The 17,537-nt window shown below is 44.0% G+C and overlaps 1 protein-coding gene across 3 annotated transcripts in view; it reads left to right on the forward strand.

Annotated features, from left to right (window-relative positions):
* The window catches only part of LOC144100077 (uncharacterized), a 276,109-nt gene that overhangs the window by 145,151 nt on the left and 113,421 nt on the right, over positions 1–17,537 (forward strand). The window lies entirely within an intron of this gene.

Genomic DNA, 17,537 nt, shown 5'->3' on the forward strand with positions numbered 1-17,537 from the left:
GATTTCCAAAATACTTGTAAGAACACATAGAAAGTGATCACCCAAACAATGCAATACATGAAGAATAACATTAGAAAGACAGAATGCAATACAAGAGAGACATTGCGCCTTAAGTACCCTAATACGCGAAAGAGACAAACAAAACAGAACACAATTTGTTCACCGGGCACTGCGACAGTCCGGTAACCGGAGGATCACGATGTGCAGTCCCCAGACTGGCGCATGCTCCCTCACAGGTCAGCGGCTGAACGACACCGGTGTTCCCCCTGGAGTCGCGCGGGCGCACTTTTCCGAAGCTGGCCCTACGGAACTACTCTTACACCGTGCCCTACGGCCACGGTGTCCTACGGCACCGGATGACCGACAGCGCTCAATGTCCATCCTATATAGGACGCTTCGCGTCTGTTCGTTTCTTCCTGCCAAGGCAGGCACGCCCATGTACACATTATCAATGATACAACTACTTTCTCGCCCTATCGCAGGACTCCCGTCGTCATTGGTGAGGCGTGGAGAGTGGCTTGCATAGGATTCGACTTGTTTCTTTCTGGCCCGGCACCGTCGCGCTTGAACAAAGTGCAAAGTACATCACTCGGCACGCTCGAGGTTACGCGCTCTCCGTCGTCAATTGGTGAAGTTTTCTCGACATTTCTAGAATCGCCTGCGGCCAGCCAGGGCGTGCTTCCTTTCGCGCCGTGCCTGCTTTCCAAACGTGTGCCGAATTCTGTGCCAGCAGGTTTTTGAAGGTCTTCATCAAAGCCACGTACCTGAAAACTCTCTTTAAAGCGTGTGTCCTTACTTTATGTGGCTTGCACACAGACGGAAGTTGATGAAAACGACGACGTGCAATGGACAGGGCGAGAGTGTGTTACAGTGTAACGCGATGTGTGTTTGGCTGCGGCGATAGCATAGTTTGGCCGAGTTAACCCTGCTTCGGAATCTCGGCTATTTCTCACCATTTCCAGCATCATGCGACTAACTTAAGAGGCTTTACCCCACATCGGCTTTTTCCGGGTTAGGAGCCCGGGAAAGTGTTGTCTGTATTGTTCTGTGCAGTGTTCTGTAGTGATTACTAATATCGGCGGAGGCAGCAAAGCCTTTTTTTTTTTTTACCAAGCCAACTGCTTCCTCTAAGCAGCACTTTAGGATGCATGTGACTGGTGCAGCAGTCGAATACGGTGGAAAGCTGTAACGTGAACGCAGCCCAAAGACTTCATAAAAAAAGACGGATTGACGCGCTTGAGCATAATTCAGTTTGCGTAGAGTTGTATGCAAGGAAGCGGAGAGATGAGACCAGAGCCCTCCGCCACTGTCCATATAGAAAAATATTTTCTCGCGTGAGACACCCGCAAAGCTTTAGCAATGGCGCTAGTTGAGCCAGTATACAATTGGCCACAGACAAGGAATACTATGTACGCAACAAAGCTCCGAATACAGTTGCAATTCCTTCGGGTTCTGAACAGTACCTTGAGTTCGTAAAATTTGGGAACGATGCTCAGTTACGTATTTCTTTAGAGGTGCAGCGTACAGGTCATCCTGCTGCCGAGCTGCCATCATGATAGTGCAGGCAATAAGATTTTTCTCTGTTTTCTGTTAAGGAAACTCGATTGATAAGATGGTATGACCTCTTCCAAGTTAATAGTTGAGAAGTTTCGTTAGATGAGGAAAACTTTGATCGAAACGTTAGCTAGTTCACTTTATGAGAGAAAGAAAGAAGCAAATAGAAAATAATCTGAAGGTGACTCAAAAAGAACCCCCTTGAAAGTAGCCGCTGTGCTCGTCAAAACCAGCTCTTTTACCAGCAGTGTCCCCGCCCTGGCAGGAAACTACCGATAAAAAACTAGTTGCTCTATCTGATACATTTGGAATTCAAGAAATTGTTGAAATTAGATAGGAAGCCACTTTTTCTCATAAAGTGTCGCTATTTTGCGTGTCCCTGTCATTTCCCTCTTCTTTCAGACATGCTCTCGGTCATTGCAGAAACGCTGTTGTTCTCGCTCCCTCCACAGCCGTCTATTGTGATCACGCAGATTTGCTGTCTAGCCATTTCGTTGTACACTCAGAAACCGCAAGGAAAAAGCAAATTAAGCCATTTAGCGGCGCCTTTTGGCGTATTCGCACACTGAAACAAAAAAAAAATTCGAGCATAACAATTAGATGTCGGCACCATGAAAACGCTCATACGGAAAAAGGCTGACCCGGCGCCTGAGCAGCAAGCGTTGAACTGCAGTACGCAAGATTGGTACTAGCCGTGAAAGACGTGAAACAAGAGGCCTCCTCCTTCGGGCAGTGTCACAGCATAATTTTGTGGAGAAGCCGCTCGCAGACCTGAGTAGCTGGGGGCTTGATTAGTCTAGGGGCTAACAAGTGGAATGGGAAGGGCCTCCTACCCCGTTTTCCAGAAATCATGTGTTCCAGTCGTCCCGAGATGCAAACTCACCCTCCTAGAGTAGTGGGTGAAGGCAGAAAGTCTCTGAAATCCTATGCTCGTGTCGGCAAGAAAGGGAAAGGAAAAAAAAAAACTCATGGCACCTAATGCACCCCAGACACCACGAGGGGAAAATCTTACCGGTTCTTAGATTGTGTGATGCCCCCCAAAGGAAGAAGCCTTTTAGACCACTTTACGCGCGTCTTCGGCTAGGAGCTTGAGGTTTATTCACTAGCGCGCTCTTAACTTGAGCGCGCTCGAAATACACCAACCAGCACTCTTCCTCTCTCCCTCTGTATCAGCCGCTGCCTAAAATTATGCAGATTAGCCTGCTGTGTTGAGGAGTTGGTTGTCTTTATTGCCTCTTCAGTTTCGGGGATCCGGGATGCCTTTTGTACGACGGAGGCACTCGTGTCCGCTGCGCCGCTGAACGCGGGGGGAGGGGGTGGGGGAGGAAAGGGAGAACGGCAGGAGCTGTGGTTTTTTGTGCGAAATCATTATATGGCTCATTGGCAGCACAAACTGGCGTAGGAGTTGACCAGCAGCAATGGTGGCAAAAATCCCAGATGGCGTCAGTGGTATTACATGACGTCAGCAGTAGACCATAAGATAAAGTGGCGCACAGAAGTCTGGTCACGTAAATAAAATAATCAGTAAATAAAAATAAAATTCCTTCCAAAGGTGCGGAGAGTTGAACCAAGGACTTTCAAATTTCGAGGTGAGCATGGGCCCGGTAACCTACAAAACCGTTTTTTTAACAATGGTATTTACTAAAAGAGGTTATGTATGCACATAAGGGGCTGTATACAGATTACTTAGAAATACGTCAAGTAGCGGCTGCACTTCACCAGCTTGACAGAAAACAACACGACAAAAAGGGCTGCAGTGATCGACATCGCATCAACAGAGGAAAACGGTCCGGTAGAAGGTCTCTTTTATCATAAAATTTCAGAGTTGGGGCATCATTCGTATAAAAGAACATCTGGGTGAAACAACAGGTTCAGCTTTGCGGTCTAACATGCGCGTTTTCCGCAGGCTATGGTGTCTAATGAGAAACAAAACATGTCATGGGGCTCGCAATCAGGTTGAGTGGCCTCGAGCTGACGTACACTGGAGGAATAAGTCCTTCTTTAGCGTCCTTTTCAGCCCATCCCCCGAAAAAACGCATCCTTGCCGTTTATAAAGCGGTGTCCAGTGGTTTCAGGTACATTGCACAGACGACAGTTAACAGAAGATTCAAAAACGTTGTTCCTATAGAGTCGCGTTTTAACAGGGAGAGGTTCGCTATGGTAATTTATGTATTTATTGAATGAAGTTTTGGCGCAAGGAGGAAGCGGCATCTTGCGCACTCGCTTTAACACAAACACCATGACCCATGAGGCCAAAGTACACAGAACGATATATTGACGGGGGAAAGAGCACCGGTATCAAATGTTTGTGTAGCCTATTACGCGAAACAGAATATAAGGCCACGAAACCGTGTTGCTGCTTGGCGAAGAAGTGTTAAACTAGTATATAGGTTCCCTTACAACTTATGCTAATAAGTAGGCATGTCATTGAAAGAGAATAAAAATTATTTAAAAATAAATTAAATACAAAACAATTCATTCGAAGCATTCACGTAGTCTTAGTGGTTTGCAAGCTCTCTGAATGCCAGTATCCTTCAAACGGTCGGTGGCCGCATCGCCGGTCTGTTATTGGATGCATGTCGGCGTGCCAAATTGGAACAGGGACAAGGCGTCGGTGTTCGGGCTTCTTAATGAGCATCGGCCCCGGATATCCGACGATATTGTTGCAGTAAAGTCCTTGGCTGACGTGCTTCCGAGGGAAGAGGTAGCCGAAGATAGTGGGCCTCCACGGACAAGTGCGGGATGCCCCAAAACAATCTTTGTCATTCCAAGTACGCTTCTGACCTAGGCTTGCATCATTCTTAAGGTTATGTTGCTTGTTCTGGCTTGTTGCTTTAAATCATCGATGGGAGAGGAGAATTTGAACGAGCGAATCAGCTGATCTCTTGTGACAAGGATGCTGGCTAACTTTAAAAAATGTTGTTCTTTTTGTTTACAGGCAGGTTCCACTGCATGCTTTGGGGAGTGGACGGTGAGCACGAGAAAAATGACAAAGACTGCTTCGAAACCAAGAACAAACTGTGTACTAGGGAAATGACCGATGTCTGGTCACAAGGCAGTCGATGTGTCCAACATGACGAATTAGTCAGGGCAGCAATGTCAAAGGACTAGACAACAAGTGTACCCGAAGGGCCGCAGCTTGTGTCATCGAGCTAACGATGTCGATTAAAACGGTTTTGAATGGGTGGATTCATTTGAATAAACGACACCCGATTCTCCAGCTTCTGATTTCTCGTATGATTTAAAAATCGCTCTAATGACCTGGAAAGCTATTCCGGGCTCGTAGCGCTTAAATATCATCTTGGCCTCTTCGCATATTTTAGGGAGCCAGTTTCACAGAGCAATTGCGCATTCCTTGGTAATAATTTGTAATAAAAAAAGACATTTAGGCTGCCCATAGGCTTATTATACTCCGCGCGTAAACCTAGTAATGGTTTTAAGGCCATTCCCTGCGGAGGTTAAAGGGAAAGTAAGGGCAAATGTGAGGGAAGCGCTGTGTTGCTTCCCTGCCTGTGTCCTTCTTCTACGTCCCGTTCGTCGCGCCGTAGTCATGGAAATTTATCTTACCCTCTGTCTATATATTACCTCATTTTAGAAAGAAAAAGGCTATCTTAACTCGGAAAGTAGTTTTATAACGGAGGAAGGTCCGAAAAATGAAATACAGTGCCTCCGTCACTGGTCGATTTCGCAAACAAACAGTGCGTCGAAACTATTTGTGGCCTGGTTACCTCAGGCTAGGCTACACCATGATTTCTTTTGGAACGGTGATTGCGAAACCCTTTTCAGTGTACAGTTTCAGAACTTTATTCCAGTGACGCGAAAGTTTTAAATATTTCTCTGCCATAACTGTCTTTTGCTACCGGACAAGCATCACTGTAGTGATGCTAGTACAAACTAGTACAAAAAGCCCTAGTACAAACTAGGGAAAAACATAACTGCATTAAACTATGCCAAGTGTTCCAATAAGACGCAACACAAAAAGAATTTAGGAATGGTGGCACAGTGCACATGCACATGTCTTCATGTTCATGCTGGATATACATTCGATGTCTGCATCTATTTCCGAAGTCATTCATTTCACGCCATTAAGAGAAAAATGAAACTAGTCGCCTTTTTTTTTTCAAAACGTCAAACATTTATCGGAATAAGAGAAATTTCATCGCACTTTGACGGCTAACTGCTGCTGGAAACAGTTTATGGTAAGAAGCAAAGGGCGTTAGTAAAAGTATCGCTCACTGCGGCAAGCAACTCTAACTCATATAGGGTTATCTGTACAATACTTGACCTTGTAAGTAAGGGCTTAAGGGATAAACATGATGTAAGTAGAAGGAACAAAATAAAAGTTTCAGTGAAATCTTGCGGCGCATTTCGAGTGCGCTCTTTGACCAGAGCTTCGAAACCATTCTTCAGGGTTCTGTCGCCGGCCATGACTGCACATTAATCCACTCTTTCGATGCTCGTACTGGACTGCGCCACATATCGCACTTTATGTGGGAGTGTTTAAGCCCAAAGTCACTTATATTTAACACCTAAGACCGAATTCCTCAAAAAAGTGTACTTATCTTGGGAAACCTAACTATGTTCAATTAGAAACCTAAGACACTCGCGACTGTTCCTCCTTGTACCAAACGCCCGTGACGAGCTGCCAGAAAAGTAAAATATGCAAGGTTGAGACCCGAACGGTACTTTAACATTTTATTTTCTGTATCTCATAAGCAAGAAGCCCGAGCAAACGCAGTATTCATACGCTTGTGGTCTGCCGCCTAACTGGGCTTTTAGCACCTACTAACTGCTGAACAGCACAAATACTGATGTGAATTCATAAGCCCTAGGGCTTGTTATATCCATCTTCGGCGCTGCGAGTTAATCCGGGACCTGCATGCCCTGCGTCTACCGGAGTTACGCTATTCCATGTGACCTCAGAGGGCGTGGCCGAGAGACGTCCCCAGATTTCCCCTTGCGCATCATTCCTACTACTACCAGCAGGCGTACACCATTTATGTCGAGTACGTTCGATGCCACGCTTTCTGTGGTGACTACTTGCTGGTTTAGCCTGATTCTGGTTGTTTTCTCGTGTGCTACAGGGGCCACTACCGCGGCCACATCTCCGGATTTCCTCCCCGCCGCTGTACAACGCGTTACAGGTCCCCAAGCTATTTTTTGCGGCCAAATCGCAATCTTGTTCCTTCTCGGAGACTGAACTACTCGGCTTATTTCGGGCACCCCAGCCTGCGGCTTTCATTTTTGGCCTCGTATTTTTGTTTCGCAGATGAGCTGCGCGAAAGTAGACCATTAAAACAGCGAGCTCAGCCTTAGGAGATGTTTCCTAGCCAGTCTTACGGCACATTTCGGCAGTGGTGAGAGTCTGTTTCTTGAAATACCGTTTTGGCTCCTTCGGCGGCATGCCTGGCATTTTCCTGCCCAAATGGCCTCTCGACAAGTTTGATGCTACTGTGGAACCCATCCTTGCGACCTCTATACTCAAAATGTTTTGGTTCCTCATTATATGCTTTCTGATGCTGTAGTTGCACCTAACTCTAGAAAGTCAACTGTTCAAGAAAGTTCTGCCTCAAGGTTTGAAATTTGCGTTATGGAGCAGGCATGACAATATTAGTTGCCAGTTTGTTACCGAAGCCTTTGATGAGAGTAGTCGAGTCTCTTGATGAATCGGAATTTGCACTCATGATCGACCACTAGCTCTTCACGTGTGAACGTTCTGCTCCATTGTGGTTATTTTGCTACACTCGTCCGTGTTTGAATTTACACAGCCAGACGGCCCATCTTTCATTCCATCGTAATGGTGCCTTCATAAAGCTTACACTAGCGCCTCACCTGTCATACGACAAACACCAAACTGAATGTCACCATGTGAACGCAAAATGTTCATTTAACACGTGCAGGAGATTATAACCAAAGCAGTAAGTCAAGAGTCAATGAGCCCTCGCGCTGCTCCAATGATTGTTGTCCGGAAAGCTTACGGCACAAAGCACTTTAGTGTTGTTTTTTTTTTCAGTAGCGTTTACTTGGGGGCTAGTTGATTCGTGCTTTAAAAGGCGGAATTGTTTTCACCGGAAGATATACAGGGCCTGTCTTCTCCCCATTATGTGTTGTGCTAAAAATAATTCCGCTTTCGACTTGATTCCCACCGTCCGATAGGCGTTGCTATAAGTTGCGCATATTTCTTCTTCGTGTCGAAGGTACACCAGTGTAATGCAATGAAGTCTTTACAATGCGACTTACATTGGCAGCAGCCGGCAGCAGCAGCAGCAGCGGCAGCAGCTGAGAAATCATGAAAGAGACTGCATGCTGTTTCGGATGACAGCAAGTTGAGAACTTGAACTAGCAGAACGTAAAATGATGCACTCTTCATGCACACTTTTTAACGCTGGACATGCTGTTATGGCATGCAGTTTTGTTTCAGAATCTCCTGCGCTCTCACTTGATTTTACAAGCGGAACCTGTACTGTCGCATCTCTCGCGTTCGTCGCAAGAGCCAATGCCTTTCGGGTGCAGCGCTTCTGAAATAAAGGATTTATTTCTCTGAGAGTGCGTACCGAAACTAGGGGATGCACAGTTGTTTTTGTGCTTTTTCAAATCCCTAAAAGCGCCATGCACACTGCTGTAAGGGTCACATTTTTGGTTTGCTATATTTTGCAGGGGTGAGAACCTTCCGCGAAAGATGCAGCTTGAATTCAATTTTTCAGACTCTTGTCTAACCCAGATTGCCTCCTCTTCATTTTTGTCCCGACTGGTGATTCAAGGCAAATTAACGGAAGCCCGGTGCACTCATTTTCAAGGCTGAATGCCTGATTTACCAGCCAACCTGCGGGAGCTGTCCGAAACAAAAAATTTCACAGGGCATTTTACTGGCAGTCGTGGCGTCACCGTCAACTTTTATCTACTATGGAGAAGGCAGCTGAGGCCATACGCGACGCAGTGGCTGTTTGGCTAGCGGGTTCGATTGGTGAGACGGAGTAAACCTTTGAGAGTGTTGCCGTAACGCTTCGTTCTTCGTTGAAACATAATGGTAGAATGACAGCTCTATTTCAAATAAGCCGGGTGACGTGTCAATCAGGACACCAGAAACACATAACCACGTAACCGCCACTCGGTCATCATCTCATTCATTCGGGCAACGGTTGTACGATAAGGCGAGTATATTTCGGTGTAATTTTCTTAAAAAATATTCGATTCGTTTCATTTTGCGCCCTGATCAATCTTTTAGGAGAACAAAAGCGATTTCATTTGCGTTTGATTGAATTGTTGCCTAACAAAATAATCTAACAAAAAAAGTAGGCAGGGATTACCCACGGGGTTAAACTTCGGGGTTCAACTCAGGGGTCAAGCGTTAGTTCTAGTATGGCTAGACAGATCATCCCGACTCTTCTTCCATGGCTAATGAGTCAAGAGCGGCTGTGTGGCGTTTATATGCGCGCCATACAGCGACAACATGCCATGCGACATGACCAGTAAAAAAAAAACTCTCGCGGGCTAGTTGTTTCATGCTTCAAGATGTAATAAAAACGGCGCGACGAACGTGGACACAATTACAACACACAGGACAAGACCAGTGGCACTCTCAACTGATTTTGTTTTCGTACCAAGCCTACCTAATGTATGACACCCAAGCCGATTTACAAAACAACCAGGGTTAAGATACAGCACTCTGTCGCCAAATCAAGGAATCATTGCTGGCGTAGTATATTAAATCAGCAATCCGCACATGAAGCAAAGGGAGCAGTTCATCGAGCGAAATCTTTACTATTCCAACAGAAACAAATTCATAACAAAACAAAGTACCTATCTACGCTACACAAGCCAACCATCGAATAAATAAGACCAATAAAACGCTTAAGGGTCAGTTAGTGATAAAAACAACTGTGTGAAGAGACAATTTATGGCCAACAAATAGCATAGAAAAACACATTGAAAGGAAGATTGTAGGCCAGCGCCTGCGTCAAAGCGAAAACCTCTAGAGTCAAACAAAGGCAACGAAGTTACCGCGTGAACAAATCATACCATGTGACCAACAGTGAAACGGAAAACCAGATGAACGAATAGGGGTCCTGACGAACAGCGTCTGCGTCAGATCGAAAAAGGTGAAAATGTATTGTGTAAGAAGCACTAAAGCCTCACCAGTAATTAAAAGAAAGTGCATCACAAAGAAAACGATTTCACGGGCGACAAACCGGTCGCTGTATTAACGACCGATTAGCAGAACATAATCGGGATTTACAAAATGGTACTGGTTCACTTTTGCCGCATCATTGTAAAGCCTGCGGAGAAGAAAGGAAGGTTAAGTGTGTGGCAAAGCTGAAAGAAACAAAGGTTTTAAACAGAAGCTGGGACCAGGCAGCCGTGAACTGTTGGAGGCCTTCTATATTAAGAGAAACTGTAGCGATTGTGTTAGTGCCCCGTCTATCACCATTTATATGAATGAAACTGCTTTTTTGTGTACACGGGGGTGAGATACATGTGTGCCTCACCAATCTTCTATCCACTTTTTTGTAAAACCCTCGCGCGCATGTGTGGTTCTTGCTACCCTTCTTGATTGTATTCCTTATATTCATTCGCTATCGCTGTGAATAAACAGTTGGAAGTTGGGCCTGTCCCGTCTCGCTTGCTATGTAGTGTGCCTTTCGACGCTACAACCCCTTTTCTGAATACCTCATCTTCATTAATGTCAAGACTGGTGAAAGCGAATCAATAGAGGTCCGGTGGAGCCATTTTCGAGGTTGAATATCTCAATTACCAGCCAACCGGGGGAACGGTTAAAAATAAGAGTTCCGCAGAGCAGTCCTGGCGCCTGCCTCAAGTTTTCTCTACTATGGAGAAGGCAGTTGAGGCAGTACGCGACGCGGTGGGTGTTTGGTTAGAGGGGTTCGGCTGCTGGGGCGGAGTGCGCCTTTTGAGAGTGTTGCAGTAGAACTACGATCTTCGTTAAAACATCATGGTAGAATGACTTTGATATGTGAAATAAGCCGTGCGCTATGTCTTCCGTGTGACGTGTCAGTCAGTACACCAAAAACACATAGCCACGTAACCGAAACTCGGTCGTCGTTTTATTCACTTGGGGAACGTTTGTTCGAGAAGGCATCTGTATTTCGATGTAATTTTTCTATAAAATGTTCATTTCGTTCAATTTTGCTCCCTGATTAATCTTTGTTTTGAGAAAAGAGAAATGTCCATAAAAATCACCGACGGATCCTGTTTAGCCGGCAAAGTTGCTTGTTATAAAAATTGTCTTAAGAGGCAAGTGCAGACTAGTAACTGCAGTGTACTCATAGGCAATAAATACCTTCCTACGAAAAAGCAGTGGATGCGCAACGCTTACGTCACGACAGGCAAGAGAAACAAGTGCACCGGAAAAGAAGAAAGAGCTGTCGGCGGGACTCGTGCAGTTTGCAGGTGCGTTAGTGGTGGATGACGCCAACTATATGACTATCACACACGTACAGTCATTCCGAACAGGAAGTCGGTTTTCGGAACATGCAGTTCACCCATTCTGCTGCATCCTTTTATTCTTAATTTGTTCATTTATTGTAACCACCTCTGGGGCTGTCAGTTTGTCTAATTCTTATGCATTCTGATTTTGCAGTTTTTTGAGGTTGGAAGAACGGTGCAAACTGTTGCCTTTAAAACGGAATTCATCGTAATCAAAAAGTTAGTCATGTACCAAGTGATGTATATAGATATAATTTTACAGCAAAAGGTCGAAAGTGCATTCCGGCGGACTTACTTGCCGGCTAAGAGAGAAAAAAATCTGATTTCAGTCCTATTTGCGAATTATTCTAGTCACTAGTAACCTTCTGATGTCTGTCTTCAGTAACAGACCCGCTGAGATTGATATATTCAGTCATTTTATATTAGAAAACGCTACAAATTATGCGTACAGTACATCATTTGATGAAGGCGTGCTGCAGGCGCCACAAATATAATACAGGAAAGCTCTGGAAGTTAATCCTATGTGATCCCTGTGGAAGGCACGGAAAACTTTATAGGCGATGTAAAACCATTGATATGCTCATACATTTTTGAGTTCGGAGAATAACCTCAGCTAGTGTCGAAAAGTGGGAAATATATATTGGCAAATCTTGCCATTGCACTTTCAGAACAAATACTTAGGCTACTGTGACAGCGAGTATCTCACTTCTCACAGTATCACTTTTCTTGTTTTTGTAGTTCTGAGGCGGCATTTTCGTAGCCGCACTTTCTCCCTGCCCAAAAGTTGTTCCTACATTTCTTTTTATATGACTACATTGATAGCCAACACCTTATGTAGATAGTTGACACAAAAACGACTTTAAGGCAACAGAAAACTTAAGAAACGAATAATTGAGCGTTAAGATAAATTGCTGACTCTAAACGTGACAAAAGTAAGCTCTGAGGTTTTTCCGCTCTTTCAAATGTTATTGATTGCGCAAAAGCTTCTCCCACACTAAAAAATGTAGTTTACTACAAAAAAGCAGTTAGCTTATAGAATTTAGTCACTTTAGTGCGGAATATGAGAAATTTAATTGGTTCTAGAGCTTAAACTCGCATAAAAATCTGTATTACGTGTAAGAAAAAGTATGTGATGAACTCTACCGTAATGTAAAACACAAAAACATCTCGCCCCCAAGCCCTGTTTCGCACTTCTCTGCCCAATCTACGCTTACTTTCAAAATACGATGTTTGAAAATATATATTGCTGATGGTGGAAACACTAGAACTCCTGCTCCTTCACTGTGCCGCGTTCGCCGATGCTCGTCGCGATATGCTCGCCGCCTATAGGGAGCAGGGCATACTACCGGACTCCATCAAGACGCTATTGTGGCCGCAGGGCAGTGCGCGCACTCGTGAGCGAACCTACATTGGTGTGCCTCTGTGCATTCCTCAAACACACGGGCTTTACGTCCCGTCTGTTCTCCGTCAGGTAGTTACACGCAGTGACCGAACGCTCCGGGAGTTCTACCTTGAACGATTAATAACTGGACGCCGCACTCCAGTTGTAGCTAACACAGTGCTGTGCGCGTGTGTTTTAATTCCTCTAAAATGAACTAATCACGCGCACAACCTGGACACATTTCTTATTGTGTAAATAGTTTTCGTGTATATTACCTCTCCCCCTATCCTCTCTTCCTGTCCCCTCACCTCTTTCATTTCATTTCTCCATTCTGCCTGCTATCCTTTATTTCCGCTGCCCCAGCTCAGGAGGTGCTTCAGTATCGATGGCAGATGCCGGGGCTAGCAAAAATCTTTTCCTTCCTTTTTACTATTATTTTAATAAAAAACCACTACCATGCGAGCTTATATTAAAAGATGGGCAGCAGGCCATATCTTTATAATGAGTGTACTTGAAGGCTGAAGTACTTAAATATTTACAGTTCTGTAATCAAATAGAACAAACATGCCTGAAAAATCGGGCTGCCTTCCAATTAGTAACTTGGTGCCAAATCGACAAATTTTGGCGAGTTTATGGCAAAACACAATTTTCTGTTTCTTCCAGTTGTACGTACCAGCTTTTGTGACAGGCCTTCAAAAATGCGTCGACTGAACGCATGGTGCCGGAAGCGGGAGAAGTCGACAGCTGTAACTTACGTAAGCCAGGGTCGGATGACTGTATTCATTTCACAATGGGGCCTTGCGTAGGCGAGTTAGCAAACGTCTTTCTATGCAGTAAATGCAGTTTATGAGTACAACCTACACCTGAATCTACTCCGTTCATAAAGCAGTACTACATGTCAACCCGGACCATCAGGATACTGCCGCACATATGCGCTGCCAGGCCTACGCACTTCGTCGCTGTTGCGCACTGCACGGAATCTGAGTACGCATCAATACTAGAAAACTAACGTCCGTGATATCCGGTTGCAATCACATGGCTCTATACCCTGGCACAAAACCTCCTCCTGGTTGGGTGTATATAAACGGCAGAAGCGGGTCCTGAAAACATACTGGCTGTGACAGGTTGCTTCAGCGTCGTAACCTTTCTCTCAGCTCGGCATCTTGAAACGCTACCATGAACACCATGAATATTTCCTTGGTTTTCGCCATACTGGCATCATTACATTTATGTCTCGTCAGCGGTGGTAAGAACCTTCTTAAGTCTCTTTGTTAACGTCTTTTTGTTAAAACGGTCATTTATGCGAATTTAACATATCCTGCGATGCTGTAAAGTTGAGTGTACCTCAAAAGTCCCCAGCCGTTCACTTATAACCCGCAGATTTGCGTCTGAGTGGAGCGTGATGTAAAGAACACCTAGTGAAGTCCTGCGCAGCGCTTTTTACAAGACATTTGCATGAGTAAACGCATTTTGGCTGCACCTTTTCAATGGGCCTGTTTTTATAGCTAATAATATTTGAGGAACGTACCAATAAGTGTACTTGATTTGCATAAGCGTCCTAATATACAAACTGATTTCATTGAGCTGATAATCGCGGCCCATATACCTGCTTATTCAGAGGGATATTCCTCGGTTTAACACTATGTTTAAAAAACGCATATATGAACGCTACTGTTTTTCACCTTCTGCTGTTTAAGCGTAACGTAGATGGCTCGAGAAGACAGGGCTTTTAACACACTTGCTATAACAGGGCATAAGAGGTGAGGTATTTACCAAAAACTTATATTGTGCGTCATGCAGATGTTGTTCTCCAAGCATTGAAGTTTAGATTTGACTTTCCTGCTTTACGCAACCTCCGTAGTTTATAGAAATGGCTGAACCCATAATGAAGCCAAAGACTAAAAACACCATGAAACCAGGGCTTTACAACATTAAGCACCCACTTTATTAGGTTCTCTTGTTAGTTCTGCAAAGTCCATGTTAATTTACTAAACGAAGAAGACTAATTTTTTGACGGGAATTTTTGTACGAACCCACATTTTGTAGCCTCAGTCCAGCGCTGCCCGCGTATTCAGTCACATGTACTCATATACTGGCATTGAACCTTCGGTTTAAGTGTGCATGTGGGGTAAGCAGCAGCGGAGTGTTCAGACAGCCATTGTACATTAAGATAAAGCATCAAGCAATACTACAGCCACAGATGTTCCAGGATATTTTTAAGCAAATTTTTAGGGTCTTCAATATTGTGGCCTCACTTACAACCCACGCTCCGCGCTCTCTGCGCACATCTGTAGTCCAAGTACACGGGCTGGTCATTTCAAGAATGGCTTCATGAACTGCTCTATAACGGTTGGTCGAAATGCAACAGTTTCTAACAACGTGCCTAAAAACTGTGCCAAAATTGTTGAGCGCTATCCGGTAAAATACTGGTTCAAATCGGTCAATACGACTCCCAAATAGGCCGTGGGGCTTAAGAGAGAAATAGGGCATGGAACACATCAAGCAATCGTTTTACCGACATGATTGCCAGGGCTGTCATAAAGGATGCTGCCGTGGAATATTCCTGGGGCTATATTTAATCGGTTCTACTGATTTTAATTTAACCTTTGTAGTGCATCCAGAACCAAGATCCGGTGAAAATTCGCCGATCCCCACCGAAACTTTACTTGTGAAGTCCTATAAGTAAATAGGTTTTTCCATATAGCTATATAAAGATGATACGGAGAGTATGGGCAGTGTTTATAGAAACATACGGACGCAGTTGAGATCGCTCGCACATTATGGAAATCATATGCAATATATAACGCAAGTTTATGAGCGCGGTACAGAAAACTTCAGCAGAACAGATGGCTTTCACACGTTTTTCTATATTATGTGGACTCCGTATTCCGGTAATACCTATTGAGCGGCTAATACACAATGTTTCAGTGGGAAGGCCATAATCTAGCTCTACTTATTTCCCTCTGCTGCTTCAAGCAAGTGGAAACGCGTCTAGAAGGAACAGTCATGGCTTGAAAATAAAGGCTGGTTTCGTTGGGTGTTTTGATTTACCAGGAAGTGCCTATCGATGATGCGTCATAATTCTCTTTGTTGATTGCTGTTCAACCAGGCACCACTACTGCAGATAACGACTGCATAGAGGCCACTGTCCCTGACGTATTTGGAATCGGGGAGGTAATCCATTTTTTTCTTCCGTGAACATTTTACTTGATGCATTTTGGACGCGATGACATAGCAAAAGCATAGCATCGTTCTGATCTCCGTGATAGGTACAAGAATTAGAATGTTACACTCAGTCTTACCAGCGCAATCTCATAAATAAAACCGCTCAATCCTCTAATTGTTTTCTCCAAAAATTATCTTCAGGTTGCAGATCATAACTTTACTTTCGCATTTTAAGAGTAGGACAATTTTTGCAATACTTTATATAATAAAAAGACGATGGTACAAGCATAGTTTATTGCAGCAAATTAATGCTGCAAATATTGTGGACATCTGAAGATCTCCTCCTCAGAGTCCTTCCTTATCTGCCGAGTTTCGCGGACAATCTTAACTATAGAAGTAGCGATAAGTTTATAACAAGATATATTTGTGAATCACGTTCTGATGTCCCCCTCGGATCACTCATTTTTCAAAACTGGCGCATTTGTATCACGTGCGTGCCACTGCACAATGCTAAAAGTGGCGTAGCGGCAAACATTTGCGAAATATACCAGAAAACTGAACCCAGAGTATCTCGTCTTACAGCAGGTAAGAGAATGAAGATGCAAATGAAGCTTTTTTTGAACGCCTCCAAAAATTGTAGTGATCGCTTTTTTGCGCGCTAAAAGAGGTAACAAGATAGACAACTGAGATCTTGTCCATCTCTACCGGGCATTCACTAAGAGATGTTTCAGCAGTTTGGAGACTACTCTACAACTGTGCGTGGTGCGTGAGCAAGACATATGCATGTGGAAGACATGTGCTGCATGCGCTCTACACGTCGTCTATATCTACGCAAGATGAGCGCCACCCACTGTGTGCATGATGTTCTCTATATATGAGGCCACCACTAGCAATTCATTGTATTATGACAACATAACTCTGCAATAGCATCCTAAGTTTCCTTTAACTTTCTTTTCCCCCTTGCCCAGTATGGAGTAGCAGTCCAAGGTGGCTTTACCGCCGGCCGACCTCTCCACCTTTCCTTTAATTAAACACTTAATCTCTCTCTGCTGACGGAAAGTTCTAAATACGGGGACAAAAGAAAAATTTCGCCCCGTTTTATTTGTGAATCATAAACCAACTAGCCCAAACTAGAATTTTCCTTGAAAGCTCTAAGCCGCGCATTTCATGGGCGCAGAATAACCATCTAAAACTGTATTGTCCACACAATAATTGCTCAATTTGTGTACACGCTAACCATCTCTCTTGTTATTTCTAGTGCTTGCAAGGCGACCTGTACCTCTGCTCAAGCGATAAGGTAATCAAGTGCTTCTTACTTATACACATTTGAAGCTAAATATTTCGCAGCTAATACAAGTGGGGTAAAAATCTAGTTGCCCTTGACCGTAAATAGGGTCACGAAATTGCTCCACAGTTGCGTCGGATGAAATAACACGCAAAGACAAAAGTTTCTGGGACTGTTAAGGGAATAGATGATCTCGAAAATTGAAAAATTTCTGTCATAGTGGCAATTTCTAAGGTATGATGCAAAGTGAATAAACGGACTTTGTCTACAACCTTCTATTGCCTGCAGCGTTCCGTATCTTTCTGCCTTATATATAGTGCAGTAAATGTAGTTTGTTAGTTTGGGCTTAAGTGTTTTAATATATTAAATATTGATTCACAAATACATGACTATTTGGGGGGTTGGTCTTTCTCTCTGATAAGGGTAAGTATTTCTTTCAATTCTTTTCTTTGCCCTGTAAAATAAAGCTAGCTTTTCACAAATTCACCTCGCGGAGCTCGCTTATGTATCCGCTAACGTTGTCAGCAGCATGACAATACCAAAATATGTTTGTGTAATAAACAATTTTAAATTGACTTTTCCCCACCCTGTGCACAGCTGGGACAGCTTGGCAGATCGAATTTACAGTGCTTTTCCTTGGTCCTTTCTCACATTGTTACTAGACCAAATTTGTAACCCTCGAGATCAAAGAATATTTCCAGTGCTTTT

This window comes from Amblyomma americanum, chromosome 8 (assembly GCF_052857255.1).
Source record: "Amblyomma americanum isolate KBUSLIRL-KWMA chromosome 8, ASM5285725v1, whole genome shotgun sequence".
Lineage (NCBI taxonomy): Eukaryota > Metazoa > Arthropoda > Arachnida > Ixodida > Ixodidae > Amblyomma > Amblyomma americanum.